This window comes from Seriola aureovittata, chromosome 20 (genome assembly GCF_021018895.1).
Source record: "Seriola aureovittata isolate HTS-2021-v1 ecotype China chromosome 20, ASM2101889v1, whole genome shotgun sequence".
NCBI lineage: Eukaryota > Metazoa > Chordata > Actinopteri > Carangiformes > Carangidae > Seriola > Seriola aureovittata.
In genome coordinates this window covers 3,781,947-3,808,040 of record NC_079383.1, presented here as the reverse complement: position 1 = coordinate 3,808,040, position 26,094 = coordinate 3,781,947, and the positions used below count along the sequence as shown (strand labels likewise).

Below are 26,094 nucleotides of genomic sequence, written 5' to 3'. Positions count from 1 at the left end.
TAGGCTACTGTTGACGTATCGTGTTGATGTGGGTTGTGTGCATCGGAGACAGACAGAGCTGCACTGACCACAAGCAAATTCCTCCAGTTGTGGCTGTGTGGTCATTTAACTTAGACTTGACTTCTTTCCACATAACTGGCCAATAACCGGGTTGACAGTCTGAGCCGTCCTCAGGTTGATCATATGACCTGTTCCTGTCTGCTGCACTTTAGAAACAACTCACATAAAGCACCGAAGCTGGAAACACCTCTGCTGTGATCTTGTTTAACTGACTTCAGTTAAATAAAGATTAGTAGATGCAAACCTGAAAATTGTTACTTTGACTGTGTAACACGAGACATTTAGGGTTTGTAATAACAACAAGAGCCAAGTATACTTTTTCTTTTCTGTATACTTTCATCTTTCTAACCAGCTGCTGCAAGATTCAAGTGTTTTCTGTGTCTGGCTATAAAAGGTTGGCTAAGTCGCAATTAAGTTACCATGACAACCATGGGCTCCTCCAGTATCTTCTTAGCCAGAGAAACAGACCAGCCACAATAAGTGTGTAATCCTTCCCAAACCCCAAAAACCTATCTTTTACTTAAAATCATTTCCTGTGTTTTTGGTGGTCCCACACAAGGAAGGTTCAAAATGCCTCAATAAAAAGAAATCAAAGAAAGGAAATAAAGTGAAATACATTACATCTTGTTAAATTTTGTTGTTATGTACGCATTTAGTCTACATAAATTCATGTCACAATGAAAAATAATTAATTCAGTTATTTAAGGAGCCATTTGTAAGTTTTGCTAATGTTACATAGCCAGCGTTAGCATTAACAGCTGTTTACTCACCAGTCTAGAGGAAGTTCAGCATCAAACTGAAGAGCTGAAGAGCAACGCCAATGTTAACTCTGGTCTGTATCACTTTTTTCTTCTACTGAAGTTAGCATGCTAAACACCAACCCCCGGCCGGTCTCATCACTTTCCGATAGCGAGTCACTGTAGCCTCCAATCTGCCCGGAAGACAAATCGCTGCTCAGAGGGCGTATTATAACCTCTTGTCTCATGAACACAACAAGGGCCGAAGCTCTTGTTAAGCAACAATCACCACCACCCGCTCCCGGCAAGGAACCACATTTGGCGGCAGAGGAAACTCACAAATAGCCCCTGTAAAGACAAAAACCTAAATAACTGCCCCTTTAGCATAAGTTTTTAATTTAATTATGACATTGCAAGTGTATAAAAAGTTTATTTTAGTCAGTTTATTTCTTTCTTTGATTTGTCTTCATTTAGGCCTTTTGAATCTTCCATATTTTACAGTGTAACATTATCTTTGACTTAGATGTGAAGTGGTAGCAGCAGTTAGACGGCACCATAAGTCTATGAAGCCTTTTGGTATGTATGTATGTATGGCTTGTAATTCTTTTATTATATTATAGTCTGAACTGTTGCTATGTGTCTGCTAAGGGAGGAAGTGTAATGCATAGAGTATGTTTGACATTTATATGAGTGCAAAGGGCATTTCCACAAGTGGCATGAGTGGCGACAGAGAGGAGAATGAGGAGAGGATGGATGGATAGGTCGAGGAGGAGGAGGAGGGGAGGAATGAGGTAGTGCTCCTGATCTCCATGATCCCCCTGACAACAAGGGCGGACAGTGCGAGATGAGTGCTGTGTGTGGACCACCCTGGATCTGGCAACCCAACAGACAGAGAGCCAGCGACTGAGCGTCAGGGAGTCAGAGCCGTCGCTGTGTTACTGAAAAGATCTGATGGTGACGGAGCAGCTGTGGAGCCAGAGTGGTTGGATCTTTGTGGACCACCATCTGTTTGACCCAATACTCATCCACAAACTGTCATACACTGTCATTCCCACGCATACAGGCAGAGGAGACACAAACAGACCAACTGAGACACAAACAGACGCACAAAATAGATTCAGCCAAACATTCACACACTGAGATAATAACACATTTGCGCACATACAGACCCAGCCTGGTTCCAGACCTCTCACTTGATATCCACATTTGTCACTGATTCAATTACGTTTGCTGTTGTGCTTTTTGACATCTGTTTCCTCAGTTGGAAAAGCAGCTGAGCCAATCAGAGTTCTCCATCTGTTTTAGGATGTTATGTAATGTTACGTTGATGCAGCTTTACAAGTAGCTGTAAATCAACTGACAGACATAGCATTTCTAAAATCTGCATATTCCTTTGATTGACTAGGAATAACAACCAGATTACTGTTACAGCCTCTTCTGTAAACTGACTGGGCAGATATATTTGCCGAGTGGAGCTTATCAAAGATATATGGGTGTCAACATACACTGTATGGTGGCCGATAACTGCGCTGCTATTACTCAACCAAAAACACAAACACGCTGAATTTGCTTGTGTTTTGTTTATTTGCATGTGTTTTCTTGCTGGCTCTCAGGGCCACCTTATATGTGATATGATATGATATGATATGATTTTTTTTACTCACATGGTAATGAAGTTGAAGAGAGCTGGGAGACTGAACTAGTTACTAGCTATAAAACCAAAACAATGAGCTGAAAGACGCCCTAACAAGCAGAGTCTAGTAATAATTCTCTGTGGGTTCATCACTTTGAGCAAAACATTTCACATGACAGAGAGACATTTTAATATTTTTGCTATAAAGATATTGATCGGTGCAGCTTTAAATTAACATCTAGCCATGCCAGCACCGTGATGATTGAAACTTATGTTGATGGAGGAGGCTACATCATTCACGACTGATTTGGTTAGAGCTAACATGAACACAGTGTCACACACACTCTCGCTCACCATTACATCCCCAACTGCACCTTAACCTTTACCCTTTGAAAGGTGACAACTTTTAATTTGTGTTATCTCAGGTTTGGTTCTCACAATTATAGAAACACAAGAAAACACACATACACACTCTGTTTTGATCATCAGCTCAAACAGCCATCTCTCATATGTGTTTCCTCCCCTCTTTTCCTGTTCTCATCTTGTTATCCCCTCCATTCTTTCATGTTTCCTCTCGTCCTCGGTCTCTTGCGTGCAAAGCCTTCCATCAACACAAGTCTGACTTGTAAGCAACAAGCAGAATGTTTTCTGTTCTCTGTCTAATCTGCACAGCCCGCTGAGCTGTTGCATTATTTATATGTTTGTCATTATTCTTCCTTTGAGCTGCAGAGACACATGGTTTCCCAAATATTGTTCATTTTTCCATGTGACTCTGCTTTAGCGGGGGGTGTAGTTAGATAGATAGTGATACACCATGACACGTCTGCAGGGTCACCAAGGCTGAAAAGGTTGTGTTATGAGCAGACATGGCACAGTTAATTATTGCCATACATCCATTTACATTAGATCAGACTGAAAGTAAATCCAGCTGCATCACATTAGTGTCAATGCTGTTTAAAGACAAAATATTGGTCAATTTTCGTGTCATTTTCATAAAGCCAAAATCTGTTGTTTTCATCCACCCTGGTTTATTTGTGAATATGCCTAATAGAGTTTTAAATGTATTTACTACTGAGTGGTATGAGTATGTTCTGCCACGATCACTGCACAAAAGTCTATAAATATCCATGAACCATGACCTCAGTGAAAATTATTGAGTTATATCATGCTCACTGGCCTGAGTCCAAACTGTCTCATATAATTTGTTGTTATTGTACAATCAGTTGCAGATGTGAAAACCTTGACTGGCCTCATCTCAGGTCCCACTAATCTTAGAAAAACACAACCTAGAAAAAAAAAAAGAACATATATTTTTCTTTAATTCAATAGCACCAAATTTTTTCACCTGTTTTTCATTTCTACTTCCACTAAAGGATGGTAGTCTGAGGAGACCACCACAGAATCTGCACGGAGCACAATGGTGGCTTAGAATAAAACCAAATAAACTTGTAAAAGTAACATGAGTGCATTGATACCAAATAATTTTTTAACATGAAGCAGCCTACTGGAAAACATCCAAATTAAAAAAGTTCTTAGGTTTACCATTGAATTTGAACCTATTTTCATAAGTATTTGCAAATGTACTTTTCCTGTCCAGTATTGTTTTATAGTGGAGTGTCATATGACTTCTGATTTACCATGGAAACAAGTCAAACAATCCCACCTTGCTGGGGCGTGAATGTTAAAGTGAGCTTCTACAGTGCAGAACCAACCGGAGCCAGAGAGCTGTTACCCCAGGCTGCTGAAGGCATGCATTTGTGTTAGCAAGGATTTAATATGTGGGAGAAATTTATGGGGTCAGTCTGGAATTAAATGTTACCAGTCAGGACCACATCCATTCTGCAATAGGTCATCGCACAAACACACACACACGCACACACACACAGTGTAAAGTCCTGAGAGTAAAACGCCAACAGAAATGACATTATTCAGTTCTAACTAAACATACGGAAGGGCATCATTTGCCACTATGAGAGACGGAACGATCTGGCGAAGAGAGGTGAGCTGAACCGGTCCAGTAAAGGTGGTGGCATTGATGACAAGATGCTGATCAAGTGTGGAGGTGAAAACGTGGAGGGAACAGGAGCTCAGGCCGCACAGACCAACACACACAGAAAACAAACTGGGGACAAACCAACACATGAGGGAAGGGAGCACTGCAGAATACACAGGACCTAAACCAAAGATTTTTTGTTTCACATATCACCTTCAGCACATGTTATAATGCTTTAAAACACATTGACTGTGGAGCCTCGAAAGATCTCATTTTCTCGGTGTAAATCAAAGTGAGGCAAAGTTCACCTGAGTGAGTGTGTTTTTTCAGGGTAACACTACACTGCTTAGATCCAACAGCTCCTTTAGGGATGTACAAACCTCTGGTGAGAGAATGGTATATGATTGTGCAACTGAACTGAAAATGGAGCCTCCTCCTTCTTCTTCTGAAACATAAAGAACCTCAGCTGGCCTTCATCATGGTGAGTAGAACAAAGTTCAAATCCAAGCGGAGCACTGTGCAATCAAAGCTTTCCTGATGTCCAAAATTATACTCATTAGAGTACCTTGTTGGCCCTGAATAACGCCTCATTTAGCTATCTTGGGCATCCACTGTAATTAAAACACAAGATATAGATTGCAGTGGGAGATGATTCTCTCGCACTTCAATGGTGCATTGTTGACAAGTCTGCAATTTTCAGCAGGCAAGTTTTTCTCACAGGTCATTTCCTGCTCTGAGGCTGATGGAGTCCATCATTAGGCATGTGGATGATGAAGGTTCTTCCACAACCTGTCTCTCGTGTCTGTTCCTCTCAAATGCCCATTATGAGCACTTACACTGGCACACACTGCATCTTTCTCATCAACAGAAACAAAAGACGCTGCAACTCACAATCAATACTGATACAAAAAGCAATTAAAAGTAATGGCAGGGAGGGGTCTAATATATCAGCAGTGCAGAAACAAACAGAGTTCAGTTCAGTCTGTCCAGAGATATATAAAACAAAGGAATAAAAGGGGTCTTGTTAGTGTAGCCTGTGCTGCCAGAGTACACTGCTAGTTTGACCTCATTACCGGGGCTTATACTAGTCACAGAGTTGACGAGGGGCGGAGCGGCACAGTTAAATGCCCTCTACAGACACAGCCCCATGCCAAGAATGCACACTCATTTGGCATGCAGCTATGAGACGGACCCACACGAACCCAGCTCGCCTATTACCCCCAAACATCAGCGAGTTCAACAAAGACATGAAATATCACTGAATGTTGTGCAAGACGGGAACAAAGGCAGTGAACAGCACGCAGGGGGAGGATTTCAGCCGTTACAACGTTCCTGTAATAATCTTTATCTGACATGTTGTTTGCCAGTGTCACTGTGGACAGAGTCATTCTGTAGATGCATCATCCAGGCAGAGTTTGCACATGGTTGCTGTTACCTCAGCAACAGGTCATAATAGTTCTTGGGTAACAGGGTAAATTTCAAACATTATGTTATGTAAAAGTTTTACTTCCAGCATTATTATGTAACGTCAAAGGAGCTGAATAGAAAAACTGTCTGCTGAGGGGGAGAGATGTCGGGAGTTTTGTAAAGATGGTTGTGAACTTTTTATATGTCAACAAACAAACAAACAAACTATGTGGGCAAAATTTGTATTGTAAGACATTTAGTCCACATTGTCCTTTATGTAAGTGCATTCAGTGATGGTGTTGGCTCAGGTGTCATCACGTGACCTAAGTGTGAAATGTCAGTCACATGATAACAGGAGACTGATACCTGCAGCTCCGTATTCCTACATGTCATCCATGTTGGATTATTTCCTTTACATCTCCTGTTGCTGCAGGGTTAGAATGATAGTCCATGCTCAAATCAAATATGTTTTTCCTTGATTGAAAACCAGAAGTCATGGAGTAGTTACAGTTTTAAAATGATAAGTCTGAGGGTGGAGCGCAGTTCAGTGACCTGACAATCACAGGTCACGTGTCCTTTTGTCCCTTCGGTCCATAATTACAGGACAGATTTCCATGAACATTTAAAGTGGAAACTTTAGCTTTTTTGCGAAATGTCTCAATAACTATTCGATGGATTACCATGATTACCATTTGGTACAGATATTCATGGTGCCCAGATGATGAACCTTGATTACTTTAGTGACCTTTCATCTAGTGCCACCAGCAAGTCAAAGATTTGTCTTATCCAATAAAGTATCTCAACAACTATTAGCTGGATTATTCATGGTCCCGCAGCTGCGTGGTCTTGTTTTTATATTTAAGACACAATATCCACTTGCAATAAAATCAAAGTGTAATGGGCAGATTGCCATGAAATCTCTTTTTGCACATTGAAATTGTAAAGTTAACAAACCCTTTTTGACTTTTATGAGCCACTGCTATTTCCTCTAGAGACGCCCTCAGGAAAAACATTAGATCTTTATATCCACTGCTGGCAATGTTCAAACACCGGGATAACTATTGTTCGGTGCATCTGTTGATGCCATCCACCATGAATCTAATTTTAAGATGTAATGAATATGGAAGCCTGCAGGGGACACTAGCAGAGTCTTAGGTGTTTAATTATTAGTTTGTTTAAAGAATAAAAGACCAGGATCTTACCACTGACAGTTATGAACAGACAGACCCTCACAAGTCAAGGTTAAAGTGACTGATGCGTCAAATGGAAATCTTCAGTAGAGTCATTACTATCCCAGACTGACTCTTAGCTCTTCTGCTTTGACTCAGCTGTAGAGTTAATGATGATGTGGTGATGTTTTTCAGATGGCTCCCACTCAGCCTGTCTGTTTCATGTGATGTTTGGGAACCTCGTGGTCACCCTTGCTGTTCGACGGATGCCAAACCCATGTGTGCAACGTCACAACCTCAAAGGCTGCTGGCTGGAGCCAGATGTGTGTCTCGTGCATCGAGCGCCAAATGGAATTGCCATCAAACCACTGCTGAAGTGCTGGAGAACCTGGTCCTGGTTTAGAAAGCACAGCAGACTGTATTTCTGTCAGAGCGAAGGGTCTTCAGTCAGAACAACAATATGGATCTGATGATACGCTCCCCCACACTCAAGAAAGTGAAATTAAGATAATTGGCCTTCTTGATGCTCAAAGAAAGCATTATGGGATATCTGACCAAATACTGACTGTGGAGTAATGAAAGAATATAGTACAGTGGAAAGGGAAAAGAAAAGTCACTGTAACCTCACATGACTTGCTGTGAGGATGTTTTAGTAGAAACTGCTTCGAAGCCTGTTGTGAACCTGCTGGTACGTCGAGTTAGTTTTATTCATTTAGGCCAAAAAATCACAAATTTGCCTCAGAAGCTGTACAACATACTTAGGCCCTTGATTTGGAAGGGAAAATTCAGGCTGCACTAATCAATATTTTTATATCAGCATAACAATGTGTAATGTGAAATGTGTCACTCGTAGTAATATAATGGAGCATTCAGCAGCTAAAGAACAAGATTCTTCCCTCAGGAGTCGTCGGAGACTAAAGCAGAGATAAAAGTGTAAGAGTGAAATATCCGAGCTCCTGACTCCGAATGGATGCTAATATTGCTCCATATCTGCTGGATAGGGCCAGCCCTATAATCACAATTGTTGCTGACTAACTGACTGAGTGAGTGATCACAATTCCACCGCTGCTCAGCCAAATGCCACGTGAGTCCGAGAGGTGGCCTCAGCGAACTGGACTGTCTTAATTCGGTTCTCGGAGGTTCACCACCTCTCAACATGCACTTCAAGTCTGCATTGCGGTTTGCTTCACCTCTGTATTGTGAGCACAAAGCGCTCCAAGTTCACTTTACCTTTTGGCGTTGTATCTTAGCCCTGCCGTAGACAGATCCCATACTACTTTACTGGGACGACCAAAAAAACATAAAGACAGAACAATGGCCACTGGTAACGACAGCAAGACTAGTAGATGAATATAGAATGAACATATCAAATGGCAACTGTTTACTACTAATAAATAATAAAAATAAATCTATTCTGCTGTATTAAAATACTGTATGTGAGCAGTGAGAGTAGGAGAGAAGCAAACAGATAAAGGGCTGAACCCAGCTGACACTAAGCAGGATGCAAATAGTCGATAACGCCATCCAGCCATATACGAGGTTTTGACCTAGTCTTGTTTTTTTAAATGACAACAAGACTGTATTTTCTGCCTGATGTCTTATGTTTCAGTCTGTATTCAGTTCAGTACGTTCATTGATAGAACTGCTCAGCTCGGCGCTCTGTTTGACTCAGAGAAGTGAGAAATCATTTGATATCATCAGTAGCAGCAGCAGGTCAGTTGGTAGACTGTGGTCTGCCTGTCTCCCCTCTGTGTGTCTGATTTACAACTTTCATATGTTAGCCACTGGTATTTATGGAATGTACTATTACTATTCGACAATAACTGTCATCCTCTTCAGTTTGTGAGAGGTATTTGGTAGCAGCTTCAGCAGCAACAAAAGCATTGTGTATGAGGTTCCTCTTTTGTAAACAAAGAGTCCTTTATCTTTCATGGTTAACACATGATTGAGATACCAAGATAGGGAATACATTTGCAACCACAATGCTGCATAGCTTAGAATATCATGACAGGGGAGAAGGGATGGAGTGAAACTTGTGGGCTTTGTTACCGAGCCACGGGTCCACCCTCTGCCATCTCCCAATTAACTCCTCCCTGTGTTTTCCATATGGCTGCTGGTGAGTTTCATGTTCAGGCTCATCAGCCATTCTGACTGTGGCCGGGGATCATTTGTTTGCCATCGGCCTGTTTCCCGTAGCAACATGCCCTTGAAACTCGCCACTGTGGAGACTATTCAAAGGAGGTAAAGTGGACAAAGAGCAGAGGTGACGATCAGTCAGATGGGTAACTCTCCTACATAGCAGCTCCAAATAATGCATCCTCTCTTTTATATAGGGTGTGACAGCAAGAGAGAGCGATCTTCACCTCCAGCATTTTGCATTTTACAAGCCTATTAAGTGCTGCAGTCATAGAGATAGGAGCAGCTCCAACTGTGGTCAAGCTGAATGTTTATCTGGGCTTGTTTTTAATGGACAGGATATGTTGACTGTTAACTCTGCCATTAGAGCAGACTGGGAATTGATTGTCCATTGCACTGAGGCTGACCTCATGTGTCACTGCAGCAAAAACACTTTGAATGGGTGTGTGTGTCTGTGCATGTGTATCAGAGAGATGACTGAGCCTAGAGAGTATTAGTAGACAGATGAGGAGAAAAGTGCTAGAAAAGCAAGAAAATAATAATAATTATTATCTCCAGAGAAAATTAAACGTACAATGTGTTAAGGTTTAGAAGAAGCAATATATTCTGAGTGTTTTCGTCTGAATAGGGGTTAATACATGAAGCTGAGCAGAGAGAATTCAGTCCTGCAAGAGGGAAGAGATGAGTCAAGCCAGATCAGAGTTCAACAAGAATATTAAGATCAATGCTTATGTTAACCTTCCCCTTAAAATAAAAGCCTGAAATGACTCACTGGGAAAAACAAGAGCCTTTTGTATGTAGAGATAGAATCAGTCTAGTGTGAGTCATACTCCCATACCAAATTAACTGCATTTAAATCCACTGCATTTACACGCTTCTTTTTCTGTCGCCTTTTTCCTGTTAAGTGACAGATAAATAAGAAAAGGTAAGATAAGAATAAACTACATATAAAAAAAACCTGAATTAAATAGGCAAAATAAATTACAGTAACTAAATATAAAAAATATCAATATAATCAGGATAAGCTCTGAAAAAAGTATGTTTTTAGAAATTTGAATGATAAATTTCACTCAAACAAGATAAGAGCAAAAAGGTTGTGTACCACAAATGTGAGAAATACAAGGTTAAAACAATATGAAGAAGACGAACTAAGCTACAACCAGCTGTTTCAAAGCTTGGTGGAAAACCAAGTCAATTTTGTGCGCAGCCATTCACTGTAATTCAACGACGTTAAGGCGACTTCAACTAGGCTTTTATTCTGAAAACTCCAGAGGCTCTGTGGTGATGGTGAACTTGACAGGAGTGAAGAAGTTTGCAGCAGCAGCAGCAGCAGCAGAGGATCTGAGTGAATGACAGTCGGGTGTGGGTGTGTGTGTGTGTGTGTGTGTGTGTGTCCGTCCGCGGGATATTAGAAGCGTGTGTTCGTGGTGGTTTAACAGACATTACAAACAAGTTGTCTCCTTCAGGACAGCACCGGTGAGTGGAGCTAACTAAATGTTTGTGCGTGGAAATGTTTGCCCCTGTTGTTTTGTACGTGAGGAGGACTCAAACATTTTGTCAGCGTGGTTGGATTTTGGTGTAAGAGCAGAAAAAGAGCAGTTTAAATAAGTTTGAAGTCCGACAAACGCGATTACCCGCAACAAAGCGTGTTAGTAATGCAGCCTATGGCCTCACTTTGCAGAGTTGAGGTTGTGTTTGCGGACAGTTTGTCTAATGTGGAATTCTAACAATATTAAGAAACAGTATGCTAATCCTTCAGTCGATCCAGGTGAGCCCATCCTCCGCCAGGTGAAGACTATATAGCCTATATTAGGCTACACCATCCACACCGTCTGACATCACCTCAACCAGGAAAGTAAAAGGTGGAGTAATGAGTCTGCGTTCAGACAACTTGAGAAACTAAAGAGCCGGACCCACGGCAACAATAGACTATTTTATTATCCCTCGGCGCCAGATATAGGCGATATTATGTTACACAGTACATGACATCCAATACCGCAGCGGTGAGGAGAGAGGACATTGGTCTGCCTCGGTGCGTGCGCTTTTCGCGGTAGGGAGAGAAGGCAATGCCAAACTGCGTTGAAAAATCTTGTAATTTAATGTTTCCATTCTCCCCTTCCACGAGACATAGCAAATTTTGTGTGACACACTCTTACATCTATCAGTACAACATATCGGCATGTATCCAACACACCGTGCAGCGTTTATTGAAGCAAAGTTTCGACTTTTCTCAAGTTATCCCACAGTGTATTGTCTGCAGGAGGACGCAGGGATGGGCTGTCATCAGCCGCTAACGCACTGCTAAAATTGGGAATATTCTAAAGTGAATTGCTGCACAGAGGATTTGTCATCCCGCCGGATTTACCAGAGCATACTGATGACTTCTGAAAGGTCTTAAATCACCTCCAGCTTGTTCTGTACCTGTGATGACGAACAAAGCAACTTTAAAATGTAGCTTTTCATACGGTGTTTGGCGTGGCTAATGCAAACGTATTTCAAGACGGATATTTTGTGATTAAGCGTTTCTTTGTCTTTAAAACACAGGCATATTACCATGACTTGCAGCAGTGTATGGCTAACACATCATTGCACTGCACCGTTTGCACAGTAGGTGAAGTCAAAGCCTCTATTGCAGCCAGTGTGGAATAAGCTTTGCTACAGCTGAAAAACTGAGTGAATGCACATTTAGTAAACACACACCCACATATAAACACAGCAGGCCTACGCTCTCAAAGTTTTGTCCTGGTAGCTGGTGATTTATAACTTGCCAAAATAAATAACCTGTGAGTAATTAGGAGGGCTACTTCATTGTTTTTCAACACACTTGGAAGTGCATAAAGAAGCTAATTAGCCGGCATTCCCCTTGACCAAACCTTCAAGAGGTGAGGTCAGTGAACCCTGAGGGATTGTGACAACACTTGAGTACCTTGCCCTTGATCATTCTAATGGCTAGAGAGAGGCTTAGCTTTAGATTGATCAACTTGCAGTTTGTGTTTTCCCTCTGATTTTTAGCTCAAAACTGTAACTCCCAGCTGAATCAGTTCCTTATGCCAATGTTTGGTGCAGTTTTACCTCAGTGGATCAGGTAGGCCTATAATATAATCTGCTGAGGATATTGATATGTTTAAACAACATTCAGATGTTGACAGGAGTATGAACTTTTCCCTTTGTTCATGTTCCTTTTACATGAATACTGAGTTATATCAACATCTGATCAAAATTTAGCAAGACTTACTCAAAAGTATTAATGTCATAAATAGCCTTTGTCCCTTCATACATGGGATATTTCTGCCTTTGCCACGTTTCCTTTTCCAAGTTGAAGGTCGGCTTATCAGCCTGACCCTTAGGCCCTCACAGCATGAGCCTGCAAAACAAGGACCAACAAGCTAAAACGGTCTTCTGCCTGAAAAAAAATTAATTGTCAGTGAAATAATAATGGATGATCCCAGTGGAGTGGGATCAAAGTGATGATTAAGCCCTCAACCTGTCTGCCGTTGCCGGACTTTGTAATTGTGGTGGTGATTAGCTGAGAAGCGATGACGTAAAGCTGTGGGTGCGTGTTACTTCCAGTCCAGTAGACTGCCAGCCCACAAAGCTTGTCTCCAATAAGATGAGTTGTCTTCACCTATTTTAGTGTGTGTGTGTGTGTGTCAGCAACATCAGCTCTATTTATACTAGGATTTTCCATGTTTGCCGGTTCCAGTAGCAACATGTGAAGGTAAGGTTAAATATCTTTAGCAAAATAGTTACATTATTATGATGCAGGGTTGGGACTTGGCAGGTGCGGCTTTTTACCTGTCTGGTTACGGGAGGTAAAAGCAACAGAGTCGCCTGAACAGTGCGTGGATTCTAATTTGTTCAGCACCAGCTGGGTTGTTGAAACCAAAATATATCTGAAAGGCTAGCCATAACTAGGTGGTGAAAAAAGTCTTTTTTGAAGTTGGTGTACCAACCCTTCAGTATGATCCATCCACTCTGCAATTGAACGTAAGTGCAGTGTAAGTGCATGTGGACGGACTGAAATACAGTCCAGTACTTTATTTGTTGTGAGTGTTCCCAGGGTCTCCACCTTCTGTGTTTCAGAGAGAAACTTCCAGTAGAAGTTAGTTACATAAGCCTGTTGGGTGTTGCATCATTGTTTTGGGGGCCCCGGTCCGGAGAGCTGGGACTCGGGGGCTCAGATGGGTCCAATGGTTCTGCTGCCTGAGCCTCCCACAGACCCCCAGTGGATGAGGAAGGGGGGGCCCGAGGAGCTATTGGAAGCAGATGCTCAGTGAGTCTCTCCTGCCGGGAGACGAGGCTCAGAGCTGCTGATGAAACAAGGCTCCACCTGTAATATAGATGTGGTTCTGTGCTTTTTGTCTGTCAGTGTTTGATGATTAGCTCACGCATGTTGGAAGTATGATTTGGGTGGTCTTGGTTGCCATGACATCAAAGGGAAATAATGCAAAACAGAAATGATTTATAGGTCTATAATCCTCAAGACTAACCCGCCTCTTTTGTTCCGTTAAATCAGTTTCCCAAAAACTCATAAATATTCATAAAATGTTGTGGGTCCTTAAACTCAGCACTGTTTGGAAAACCAAAAGTATATCTCCTAAATGTTACATTCAAAGGATTTAGCAGTAGATGTTTTTTGCATTATGGTATTTCTGTGATCTGGAACAGCACAGAAAAACCATGAACATACTGTATGAAGCCCACTGGGCTGGAGCAGCCTGCTTTTAAGTGGCTATGTGTCCTTTTGGATCTTGACCCATGTTATGTTCCAGATCACTAGTTCTTGAAAACAAGCTTTGAAAAAGCCTCAGGTCTTCTCCTCTACACATAAAGCTCAGCAGACCTGTTAATTTAACAGCATCTCAGTGGTCTAAAGTGTATACCATGTGAAGTCAACGGTCCGGACTTGAATCTGACGCAGAGCCTCCACTTTAACTCACAGTCTGGTTTCTCATCTTTGAACTGTCTAATAAAGGCAAAAAGGAGGTTTTCAGTCATTTAAATCCTTTTATCAGCCTCTGTTGGCAGTTAGAAGGAACTGCAACAAGATTACAGGTCTCAAGCACAGATCCCACACCCCTCACTGAGCAATGATGGTTTGTAAGTAGTAAATGCTTGAGATACAATTTCACAGCAAAGGAGAGTAAGTAAGAAAGGATGCTGGTATTGATTGACACAGAGAGATCATAATAACTAAGCATGAGAGAAATGTCTTTTTTTAACACAATTCTAGTTTCTAAAAGCTTAAGGTGACATCATTAATTTGCTTTTTTTTCTATCCAACACAGGGGTGGGGCCAGAGGGTGGCACAGTCCCCCTCTGGAATCTGATTGGCCATCGCTGGTGCCTCTCCTGTAGTTAGGTGATAGGTAGTTAGTGCCCACATTACCCAATTTATTTATTGATTAAACATTGTACAAGATGCATTTCTCACCTTTTTTTTCAACCCACCATGCCCCCATAGGGAAAGGTTGCATATATAGAACTAGCATATTAAAAAAAACAGCTGTCAAAACAATGTGTTGGTTGTGCCGATGGACGATGACAACGGTGATTGACGATCATCTGAACGATCGCCGATTGTTCATGACTTTGCGAACATCAAGACGATATTCAATTTGATTTCCCATTAATGTAGTAACTTAGTTATTTGTTAATATTAAATTTAATTTGCCCTGCCACAGAGAGAGTGAGAGGCAAGCGTCTTTGGTCACTCATCTTTCTCTCTCGCTCCTATGGTAACGTATCGTAATGCAACATCATGTACCCTTTAATGAGTGATCATCAAGTAGAAGCAAAGTTGGTGAAAGTGGGATCCTTACTTCAAATAAATCCAAAGTGGCTAGTACACCCATAAATGCTAAAGTAGATAGCTACTATAATATAAAGGCCACTGGGTTCACAGACCTTCGATACAGTGGCATGTGCTGTGTGTGGGCTGGATATAGGCCCATGTAGGTCACAAACACAATACTCCAGTGTTGCACTTAATTGACAGGCATTTGATATGTGAATAGCATCTCTAAAGGTTTGGTTCACTCATTCAGATTCATACTTTTTTCATGTGAAAATAATCTGTAGTCGTTGTTGACCTAATTGGAATGTAATGAGCATCCAGTCCAGCAGTTTATATTGTGTCCATCAACCAAAGATTTGCAGATTTTGTTAATTAATATGGAAGCATGCAGCTTGCTGTCCTACACTTTTCACTTGTCTCCATTCAGACAAAAGTAATTGGTGTTTTGTTGATTCATATGTTTAAAGGTATATATTTTTTTAATTTGTTTTTTAATTTATATTTTCCTCTTCTTCTGTGTTTTATTTGAAGTGTTGATCCACACGAAGATATATATGTGGTTATAAAAACCAAAAACCATCCCAATGTAATTTTACATCTCCTCTCTCAGGCTTCTCTCTGGAGCTCTAGTAACAAAAGGTCAGTGAGCCAATGAAAATAGAGGAGGCCCTGAGCCTCTCTTCTGATTGGTTTACTGTTTTCTGAGTGATCCAATAAAAATACAACAGATTTCAGGTAAACACTCAGAGAAACCAAGTCCTGCAGGGATGAATGGTGGGTCAAGGTGGGCGGGGCTTGGGGCGAGGCTGAGAGTGGTGACTGCGTTGTGACATCACAAAGTGACAGAAGTCCTGACAGCTGGTTTTAAGGCTCAGTTTCTGAATACAGGCTGTGTGCATTTCTCTGTGGACTGAGGCTTTGATACTTTCACAGTATTAATATAGAAGCTAGACCTGATCTATAATCACACTACACATGGACATCTCACTTTATAGAGTATGGGCCCTTACAAACCAGTGGGCGTGTTTGAATATGTGTTTGTGTACTGTACTTCCATTTTCCCAATATCTTAACTATTTAAGAGGAAAAGGAAACTGGCGACTGTCTCACAACTATAAGATTAAGTTGAAGCTCCCAACACTCTGGTGACTAAGTTAATGCTTTGTTTTCAGGACCAGGTGGCGTCCAGGAGCCCGGCCACTGGAGGAAGAAAGCTGAGCTCTTCTGTCTCAATGGTCATCTTGTAAGTACATCAGCCCAGTCCATTTGTTTCTCTCATAAAAACAGATTCTGTGTCTGAGGCCCAGAAACAATGACCCATCAACCGCAGCCAAGACGACATACTGTACATCACTGAGCAGCATAGTTTGTTGATCACAGTAGGAAGGAAGGAAGGGGGGTATCGCACACGCGTATCCTCCCTTTCCTGGGGTCATCCAGACACGAGCAGACCTTTAGAAGACCCCTCTCTGTTCCGATGGTTCACCAGTTTGTCAATGACATCATGTTTAGCTATGATGAGGTGAATCAACAACAGACCTCGGCTGTGCAGAAGAAGCCAAATTTTACTCTCCTCACCATGGTAACAGCCTCTTGTTTGGTTCATGTGTGTGCATGTGTGAGTTGTTTGTGGTTACAGACATTATAGTTTTTGATTTTACATTAGTTGTATTTTTGGACTCTCTCCTTCAACACCGTTTTTTTGGTTTTGGTAGTATTACTTTTGCAAACATTTCTTGCATTAGTATGTTTAGTAGTGGTTGTATATTTTTACAATATAATGATTAGAAGCTCAGATCATAAAGTCTCTTGACAATAGCGTTTATATATACATAAATTCTACATTTATTGTTTCGTAAAACGGCCACAAATTTGCACAAATCTGCATTTATTTCCACATGTTTTAGAAACTCACCATTTGTTTATTCACTTCTTGAACTTTCATAACAAAACAAGTTGCTCAAAGCTGTTATTGTTGTCTTAAGGAGCTCCAATATGGCTGCCAGTGAGTGCACTATTCTATTTGAAAGGAATTCAGGTCAAATGATGGAAGCAAGATGCTCAACATAGCATTTTGTGTTGCTGTTGTGTTTGGCATTTTTTGATATGCACTTATTCGTAATAGTTAGATGAGAAAATCGATACCACAGTCACATCTGTGTGTTAAATAGAGCGGTTAAAGAAAGACTCAAATCCTTTTAGGGAAATCCTTTCAGTAAAAGTACCAATACAAAGTACAAATAATCAAATTAAAATAGAGGTTTAAAATCAATAGCATATTTAACGTATCAAAAGTAAAAATACAGGTTCTGCAGAAAAATGGCGCCTGTGACTGAAAATTATACTTCTGGACAGTATGTGAGTAAATGTGCTTAATTTAACATAAAGAGCAGAAACGGGGAAACAACGAGCCTGCCTGTGTCCAAAGTGCTACATTACACCTACAAATAACAATTCATACAAAACACAAACCTGTGAAACCACCAGTCCGATTCTTGTTGTCAACATTAGGGCGCCATGGCGACCAACAGAGACTCTAGGAAGTCACTGCGACTGGAGAGAAATAGTTCCAGTGTGTAACTCTGAGTTAAACCACAAAGCTTTAGACAGAGCCATGTCAGCTGTTTCCACCTCCAGTCTTGATGCTAAGCTAAGCTAATCAACTCAAGCTGTAGCTCCACATTGAACATAGTCATGAGAGTGGTGTCAATTTTCTCATCTAACACTTGGCAAGAAAGCAAAAAGGAGAAGGTAAAATATCAAACTATATCTTTTAATATTAAGTAGCATCTAAACATTGTGGTCATGCATCAGTATTTCCCCATTAGTCTCCTGTTTTTAAAAGCCTGGAGGAAGTGGACCCTACTGCCTGTTTGCTTTTTATTGTCCCCATCTTGCTTTGTGCTGAGGGGAGCTTAGACACCCCCTTCCTCTGCAGAGGTGACATTCCTTCAGCTCTACATTGATACCCGGGTGATGTAGATCACATTAGCCAGTTCAAATCTCTAATGCAATATCTCATCCTGCTTTGTGGGTGTGGTTGTGCGAGGTTCAGTGTTGGTAAATTGAATTATTAAATGTTTTAACCTTTTGAAGTAGTAATGTGGAGACCCAACCCCCCGACTGGCACTGATGGACAAACTTTCCGCTGTTTGTGTTGTATGTCTTTCGAGATGTTAGAAAGATTAGACTTCAGCCGCTGTTGTGTTGACACAATAGGTAGTGTGTTGCCAAACACACACACACACACACACACACACCCTTACACACAGGCTTGAGAGGCTTCATTGTGTCAGTGAGTGCTTTAGCAGAGACCCATAAACATGTTTATTCATACTTCACTTGTTAGGGCAGCAAATTCCACATTTATAATTTTTGATACTATAGTGTAAAGTGACCTCGGGTACATCTTAGTAGGACCACCCGCCTTTAACCTGAGAAAAGGAGAAATATGTAAATGTACAGGTCCTTTTTAAAGGACAACTTTTAGTCGTCATTTTGGCCATCATTCCTATCTGTAATAATAACATTGTACGTACTTGGATAATAGTGAATTTCTGGGAGCACATCACTAAAAGTATTTCAGAAATGCCATGAAACAGAAGGGGTCACATGATCATGCGAGTTTAAATCATCCCAATAACCATATGTTCATACTGGACATTTGTGCAGTGCTTGATTTCAGTCCAGTGATAATGCAGGAGTCAACTTTCATGTAGGGGGAGATCTGAACTTGGGCCTTGTCACAATCCAGCAGCTAATCAGCAATAACTGATTCTTTTTTTTGGCCACTTGGGGGCTGGAAGGTTGATGCAGTGAAGCTGTGAGCAAACAGCTGCTCATTTACACATCCAGCAGTTACAGAACAACATTATCATTCATTTAAATTTGTGTGTGTGTCCACCTCATATAAATCCTGTATTTTCTGTCTTAGAAAATATGTGGAGAAATCTGCCTCTTTAGCTACTAAATGCTCCACAGTGTTCACTCACTAGTCTCTAACTGTGTCTGCTGCTGTTTGCTGCTGAGCAGGTAGTCTCCAATGGATTTGGAAAAACCAAACAAAACCAGCTGCCTGCTGTGGCTGAAAATGACTTCATGAGCGCTTCATGAAAGTTGTGGCCTAAACAAGGAGCCAAAACTTGCTATAAAACACCATAAAGCCTCATTCACAGTCTTTTCACATCGTAATTTTAAACATTGTCGTTATAAAAAATATTGATTGTTGCCACTTTAAAGTTAGCCTTTGTTCTAAATGTTCTAACCATAACCATACTGTTGTCATGCACAGATGTAAGTCTACATAAACTGAAAAAACTTGACATTAACCATGAAAATTATTGTCATTAAAATGAATCAAGGGTCTACAACATTCTCGCTGGTAATACAAGAAAACCCTCCAGTTAGCCAAACTAATGTGGAAGAAAACAAAGCAAACACACGACTGACTTCTGTACTACCAACTACCATACTTGCCTTAGTTTTGTGGACAGTTTTGTGGTACAATGAGGGATTATTACTGACTGTGTAGCACTCACTTTGGGTTAACTTCAAAGTAAAGTGGTTTGGATCTTTACTTTCCAACCTTTTGATTTGTGACCGTCTAGAACTGGCGATATCTCCTTGGTCTCTTGGGGTTTGCTTTACGGGCCGTCCTAACTCTCTGATTGGTGGATGTTGGCCTGACAGCAAAAGCTGCAGACACAAATCAGGGCTGAAAAAACAACTGCAACCTTAAACGCACATGTAAAAACAAAGATCTGAATTTACAGCTGATATTCTCATAAAAGTATAAAATTCAACAACCTTTTTAGTAAAGATGCAACAACATCAATATATAATAAATACAGTAAGTTAACCATTTCTTCATAAATCTGATACATTCTAGATTTACATAAATATACATTCACATATGTTTTGTTTGTCCCCCTCCCCCATCTAAAACCTCACTCTTGCTGAGTTATTGCATGTTGCACAACCAATAAAATAATACAAAAATAAAACGTGGAATATTCGATTAAAGCTCAACTCTGCACATTTTAGCAGAGTAACATCTGCTGACGAGTTTCTTACAGGCTCCTGCTGTTTGGCCGAACTATATAATTATACTCCTCGCCCCCCTGAGCTCCTCTAGACTCCATACTGACACACCTCCAACACATATAAACCATATAAAACCACATACATCCACCCACATTTACCCGTCACCCCAACACTGGCACTTTACTACATCCTGCCTTTTTTGCTTGCTCTCGGAAGGAGATGTACATGACTCATGTTGAAACCAGATCCTCACAGTGACAGCAGGACTGAATCAAACAGAGGCTGCAGATTCGTGCCAGTTGTTTCAGTTCAGATATCTGAAGACATGTCTGATTGACAGTCTGATGCCATTAGCCCTGTGCTGTGAAGGGGAAGCCCCACCCATCCACTGCTCCACATATGATTTAATCATCCAATAAAAGAGGTCTGACCCATGTCTAATTGAAACAAGAGAGCCTGACGTAGCTGAGTGTATGAGGTCATGATGGTGGATGTTATCAGGTGGTTCCAGGTGCTGTTCATCCCTGCCCCCCCCCCCCCCCCCCCCCCCCCGTCGAGCCGGTTAGCACAGATCAGAGGTGGGTGATGACTTGAAGGGGAGTCATCATGAAGTGCCAAAGTCTGACTGGGTAACAGTGTGGAGGTGACAGACGTGTGTGAACACACACCTGCACCTGGTGCTGCTCATCAGTGTCCCTGGTCTGATGCCATGCTGGAGCTAACAGCTTGCCTTTTATAGGAAAGCATTCGCGCAGGATGCCTGACATGGCAGGAGTGCATGTGTTGGGGGTGTGCTCACTTGTTTCTGTGTGTACTTGTGTAAAATAACATTGATATTCAATGACAGAGCTATCGGATACCTCCCATTACACCAGTAACACCAATTTAAATATTATTAATCTGATAAATTTAAAGTATTTCCTGCCACAGGGCTCATGTCGAAACCTGATCGGGCTACACTACCTAAGGCCTGTAACCATGACTATAAAAAATCAGTTGTAGCTACTTAGCTAGCCAAAGAAAAACCCAGTGTTAAAATGTGTACTAACCAGTCTTTGGCCGTTTTTTGCTTGTTCCTGTCACATTTACGACCTCTGTCCCAGACCAGCTTACCTCGGCTCTCTCTCTGCCTGGGGCCGCGGGTCAGCTTAGCCTGACTGTAAACTGCTCTGGTTGCATGTTTTCCCTCACAATAAACACTTCTCTGAAGTGCTCTAAACAGTTGGACTCATTTCAGTTTGTTTGCTGCTCAGTAATGGCCATGTAAGTATCAGGTATCAGCCTGTGACCGTCCTCTTCCACTCTATGCAACGTTCCTTTTTTTTTTTTTGTGGCTGCAAGGATACAATAATCAACATTTTTATATTAACATTGAATCAAACAACTATGTGTTGTTCGTAGTGACAGTCATGAGGCGTTATCATGCAACTCTGCAGTTCCCCTCAAGATTTCTGGCTTTTAGAGTTTGTGGGCTGTCCCTGTTTGCAGCAGCAGCACACAGCTGTTTTCATCGACAAAAGGTCTGATAAACCCATTGTAGACTACCTGCTGCACCTACCCAGTTAGCTGGTGAATATAATGGATCATTTGGCAGCTGGACAGAGAGACAGAGGTGTAACTTAACGGAGACCAAACAGAGCTAAAAGGAGAGTAACACAACACAACTCTGAATACGTGCTAATGCTAATGTTGGCTCATTTGCTAAGTAATTACTGTTTGCTCAGATGTTTATCTTTTATATCCACTAATCCACTGGCTAATTTACTGTATGTGTTGTGCTCTGTAGCTGTGCCACCATTACTGTGGTGTCGGAATCAAACTGACAGATATAACTAAACCCAGCTGGTTTTAATTGACAGTTTAGAATTATACATTGTCAAAGTTTCAAACCATAATTTCCTGAATTGTAATCAGATGAAATACATAATTTTGTAAAAAAAAAAAGATGAAACATAATTACCAAGCCACTGATATTGTTGGAGCAGCTGATAACAGCTCTTGCCATCTATTGAAAATGGACCAAATTCCGCTAAAAAACCTTTAGATTTTGAGATAATTACCTTTATTTTTTTGCTTTTACTATATATTTTAACATGTAACGTGTTCTGCGGGATCAACCCAGTTCACCTACACCTTACAGGCCAAAAATCAATAAATGCAGCTTTTATGTGTTTTAGTAAATTACTCTTGAATTTGAGGCAGATTTTTCTCCAGCTGTTAAATAGCAGCAGTGGGACATGTTGGCTTGAGGAGCTAGAAACTTTAATTAGTGCTGGTTTCAGCAGATACTTGTAGTGTCCCATTGTCTAAAGACACTTTTATGGATTTTCCCATGGTAATAAAACTTTTTTTTCTTTTTTTGGTACAGAGGTTCAGCCTCAAAGATATTGAGCACTAGCATCATTTTTGATGAAATTGTCTTGAGTCCATTGGACCTCAAAGTAATCTTTCTCCCTTGGTTTCAGTATAGCAGTGTAGTATAGCACAGAACCAAATCGGTCTATATAACCTCTGACCTGGAGGTTGAGCCTGCCTCTCAAACTGTCAGATGGAGTGATGTAGCACACCCACTCATCTCCTGCAGGAACTGGAATCATGTTTGTGTCTGTGTTTGTCAGTTACGGCCGTTGGTCTTCAGCCATGTGGGGAAAGTGGTTCCCTCTGCCTCTGAGCTGTTGCCTTTTCTGGTTTACTGTCCCTCTGTTTGACTCATCATGGCTGCTGGAAGAAAAAAAAAGGGATTCCTCCCATTCCTATCTCTGCTGGGTGACTCTGTCCTACCCTCTCCCGCCCCTCCATCCTCGTTCCTTGTCGGAGCTCATTAGGACTGATTCCCATTTCTATTCATCGCTGTCATAATGTCCGTTAGCGCTGTCAGACACACTCCAGGTGTACGGCTCTTGGCCGCGGCCCTGGTGACCCACTGCCAGATGCCAGGCTGACTCTCTAACTGTGCCTGTTGCTGTCTAAATGGGCCAATGCTGGTGTCACAGCCAAACCCACCCTGTGGTTTTGTGACCCTGCCAGTGGCTTCCAGTCTGATCATGTGACTCCGATAGTCCTTCCAGTCCTACCCTCCAGCAGTCTCACTCTTTCTGTCCATCTCCTTCTCTACTATGTCTCTGCTATCTCTTCTTTCCCTCCTGCTGTTTCTCGAGTGTTTTGACTGTGGATGCTGATTTTTTTACTGGTGAACAACAGAAATCAGAGGAGCTATGAAAGGTACGGTCCACTGTTCATCTACTGTTTTATCTCCGTCATCTAACCTCTCAATCTCATCCCCTCTTCCCATTTCATCTTCCTTCAGCTGTGTGATTGCTTTCATTGCTGGACATATCTGCTCATTAATGTGCTTTGAAAGCCTTTCTGCTGGGAGGCTGGGCGGCAAGCTTCGGTGGAAAAGGGGGTCTGGTTTGTGTAACGGCAATTTTGCTGGCGTTGAGTAGACATGTAGGTCACGGTATATTAGGATGGAGGGAGAGAGAGAGTGGAGCTGTCATCGACGGCTGCCATCAAGATAAGGTTCTTGTTTAAAAAAGTGCAGCTTCAGTTTGGGGGAGAAAAGACACCTTCTATTGTCTTATCTTTCTCCCTCTTTTCACTCTTATTTTCTGAAGCTGTGCTTTTATCACACTCATGCTCCGTCTACTCGTATCTTTTTCTTCTTTCCATCACCCATTCACATCGTCCTGCCCTCTTTGACGCTCTTGCCTGCCCTCACGCTGTCTATTTGTGGCCACTGAATGACACCTTGAAATCTTGTGTTCTTCGCTGGACTAAAAGGTGCTCATGGGTAAACTTTCCCTTGAGGTCTTGTCTTGTGTGTGAGGTCCTGAGGTTCACTGCATCGGAGTTGCAAAGAGGAGTTTGTAGAGTGTTTAAGCAAGAGGGAGAAGCTTTGATCAAAACCACTCGGCACATCTGGATGCTTACCATGCAGTTCGGGCGAGTACAGCTTGAATGAATCAACTTTGTCGGGTTACTAATGGGAGTGAAAGATTGGCAAAGTCAAGGTCGGGTGTTACGTTTTTGGGAGTTTGCTTTGGGTGCCAGTTGATAATTGAACAACCTCACCTATTTCACCTTTTTATATGGAGAAATTCATGATTGGAAGCCCCTTACAAATTTGAGGCATGCTTGTGATGGTAAAGGTTTAATCTTTTCTAAGGTTTTATTCTCAACCTGTAAACCAAATCTGACTGTACGTGTGAGAACCAAACAAGTAGTTAAATGCTTGTTTTTATTGCTTCTTACAAACAAAATTTGTACTTTATTGCAATGCAATGAAGGGATAAAGAGTCGTGTTGCTTCTTACAAAGCGCCTGTTTGTCAGAAATGAGCATTTGACCAGTGACACCAGTGTCCATTTCAGGAAGGTACGTGATTAATGGTTAGGCAGTAGCATGGCTTTGTTTCTCAACCTAATCACCATGGGCTGAGGTAGCAGTAGCAACAAAAGCCGTCAGATAAAGGTAAATGATACGAACAGGCAAGAGCCAATTCACTTGTATACAACAAAGACTCAGTGGCCTGTAAACAAATTAAAACAATCCTACCTCAAACACACTGCAAATCATGAAATTCACTAACCTCTTGTGGATTTGCTAAGGTTGCGTGAAGTCTATACTTTCTTTTTCTTTCATTAAGAAGCATGAAAAGAAACATGAATGTTGCTAAAGCTTGGAGAATACATTGCCAACCACGTGAGCATGAAGAAAATGAAATGTCTTTCGTTCTTCAACCTGCTCTTGTGTTGTTCTCTTTTCTGTTTGCCCATCTGTTACACTTTAAACAGACTTTTATTGTGTCTCAGTTTAATTGGCGCTGGTGTTTCATGCTCAGCGCTCTGTGTGAATGGTGTCCCATGCTGCGGGTTGATTTCAGGGTTGAACAGGCCCAGTCTGCTCTGCATGTGCAGAATATTCCTTTAACCAAAGCTGCTGAGTGTGAGTGTCTGACGGTCATCAAAGCGAGGCAGTAAAGGAGGGGAGAGGGTTTAATAGTACACATATTTCCAGTTTTTCAGCGTCCCGGGACATTGTTGTGGTCTATCTGCAGCTGTTTATGGAAAAACAGGAGGAGAGTTTCTTTGCCCTCAGTCTTCTGTGTTGTGCTGACAGTTCAGTGTGGTTGGGGCATGTTAGCAATCAACATTCAGCTCTCGCCTAACAAGGGGCTAAATTAAAATCACATTCGCTCCGACATTTCTCTGCTGGCTTTGGAAGAACTAATGTTTCTCCTCTGCTAATTAGCCCTGGAGTGGCTGAATCGCGTCGTCTTCGATGCTCAGTCAAAGTACAAAGCCCGGCTGAAGAGCCTCGGAGCCTCGGAGCCTGGCCCCATGCCCAGAGCTGCTCTCACAAGCAGCTGAAAAAATCATGAATCAATTTTAGGGTTTACCTTTTCACACAGTCTTTAACAAATTGTTTGGTGTGATGTCTTGAACAATGAGGTGGTGTTAAGACGGAAAACCTTAAAGAGCAGAGGTCACAGTGAACACTGTGGTTGTACCGCGTTGTCAACACTAGATGGTGCTGTTTGCCTTGAAGCTCAAAACCAAAGTGGAGGTGAGTGTTTGTCCCTAATGATATTGTCTACATGCCAGTTACTCTAATGATTTCATAGGCAGGTTTCATAGGCTTCACTCCACTAAAAAAGCATTTAATAAAAAAATCTGCCTCGTCCTTTGTGTCCCCCTCTCTCCTCTTCCATGTGACTGGCAGCGCCCCATGTCCTCTCTTTTGCCTAGTGTGTCCTTTGTTCATTGGCCAGCTGAATCCGAGCCCTGTCCTTATCTTTGGGTCTTTGGGTGTGTGTTAGATTCCCTTCCTTCCTCTCCGTCTGTCCAGAGTTGACCTGTTATTTTGCTTTTGAATCTCAAATGCTGTATCGGCGTGATGAATGAGAGGTTTGTCTCGTCTTCAGAGGCTTGTTGAACTGACTGTTTACAGTAAATATGTTCCTGTCGCTGTTTACCACCCTAACCAGACTCTGCCAGTGAGATGGCCAGTTGTTAGGTTTGCTGTCTTTATTTGATGTACTGTGATTAAAGTTTGTACCATGTGTGCCACAGGTCTGACACAGCCTCTGTTTTGTTTTCAACCAATCTCCAACCTGAA

The 26,094-nt window shown here is 41.7% G+C and overlaps 1 protein-coding gene across 1 annotated transcript in view; it reads left to right on the top strand.

The window, feature by feature from the left end:
- Window positions 1–10,476: 10,476 nt before the first annotated feature.
- svila (supervillin a) overlaps window positions 10,477–26,094 on the top strand; it is a 76,169-nt gene continuing 60,551 nt past the window's right edge. Inside the window, exons 1-2 of the mRNA XM_056364286.1 lie at window positions 10,477–10,611; window positions 16,105–16,175. The gene's annotated coding sequence lies outside the window, so the exon portion shown is untranslated. The remainder of the gene's footprint in view (window positions 10,612–16,104; window positions 16,176–26,094) is intronic.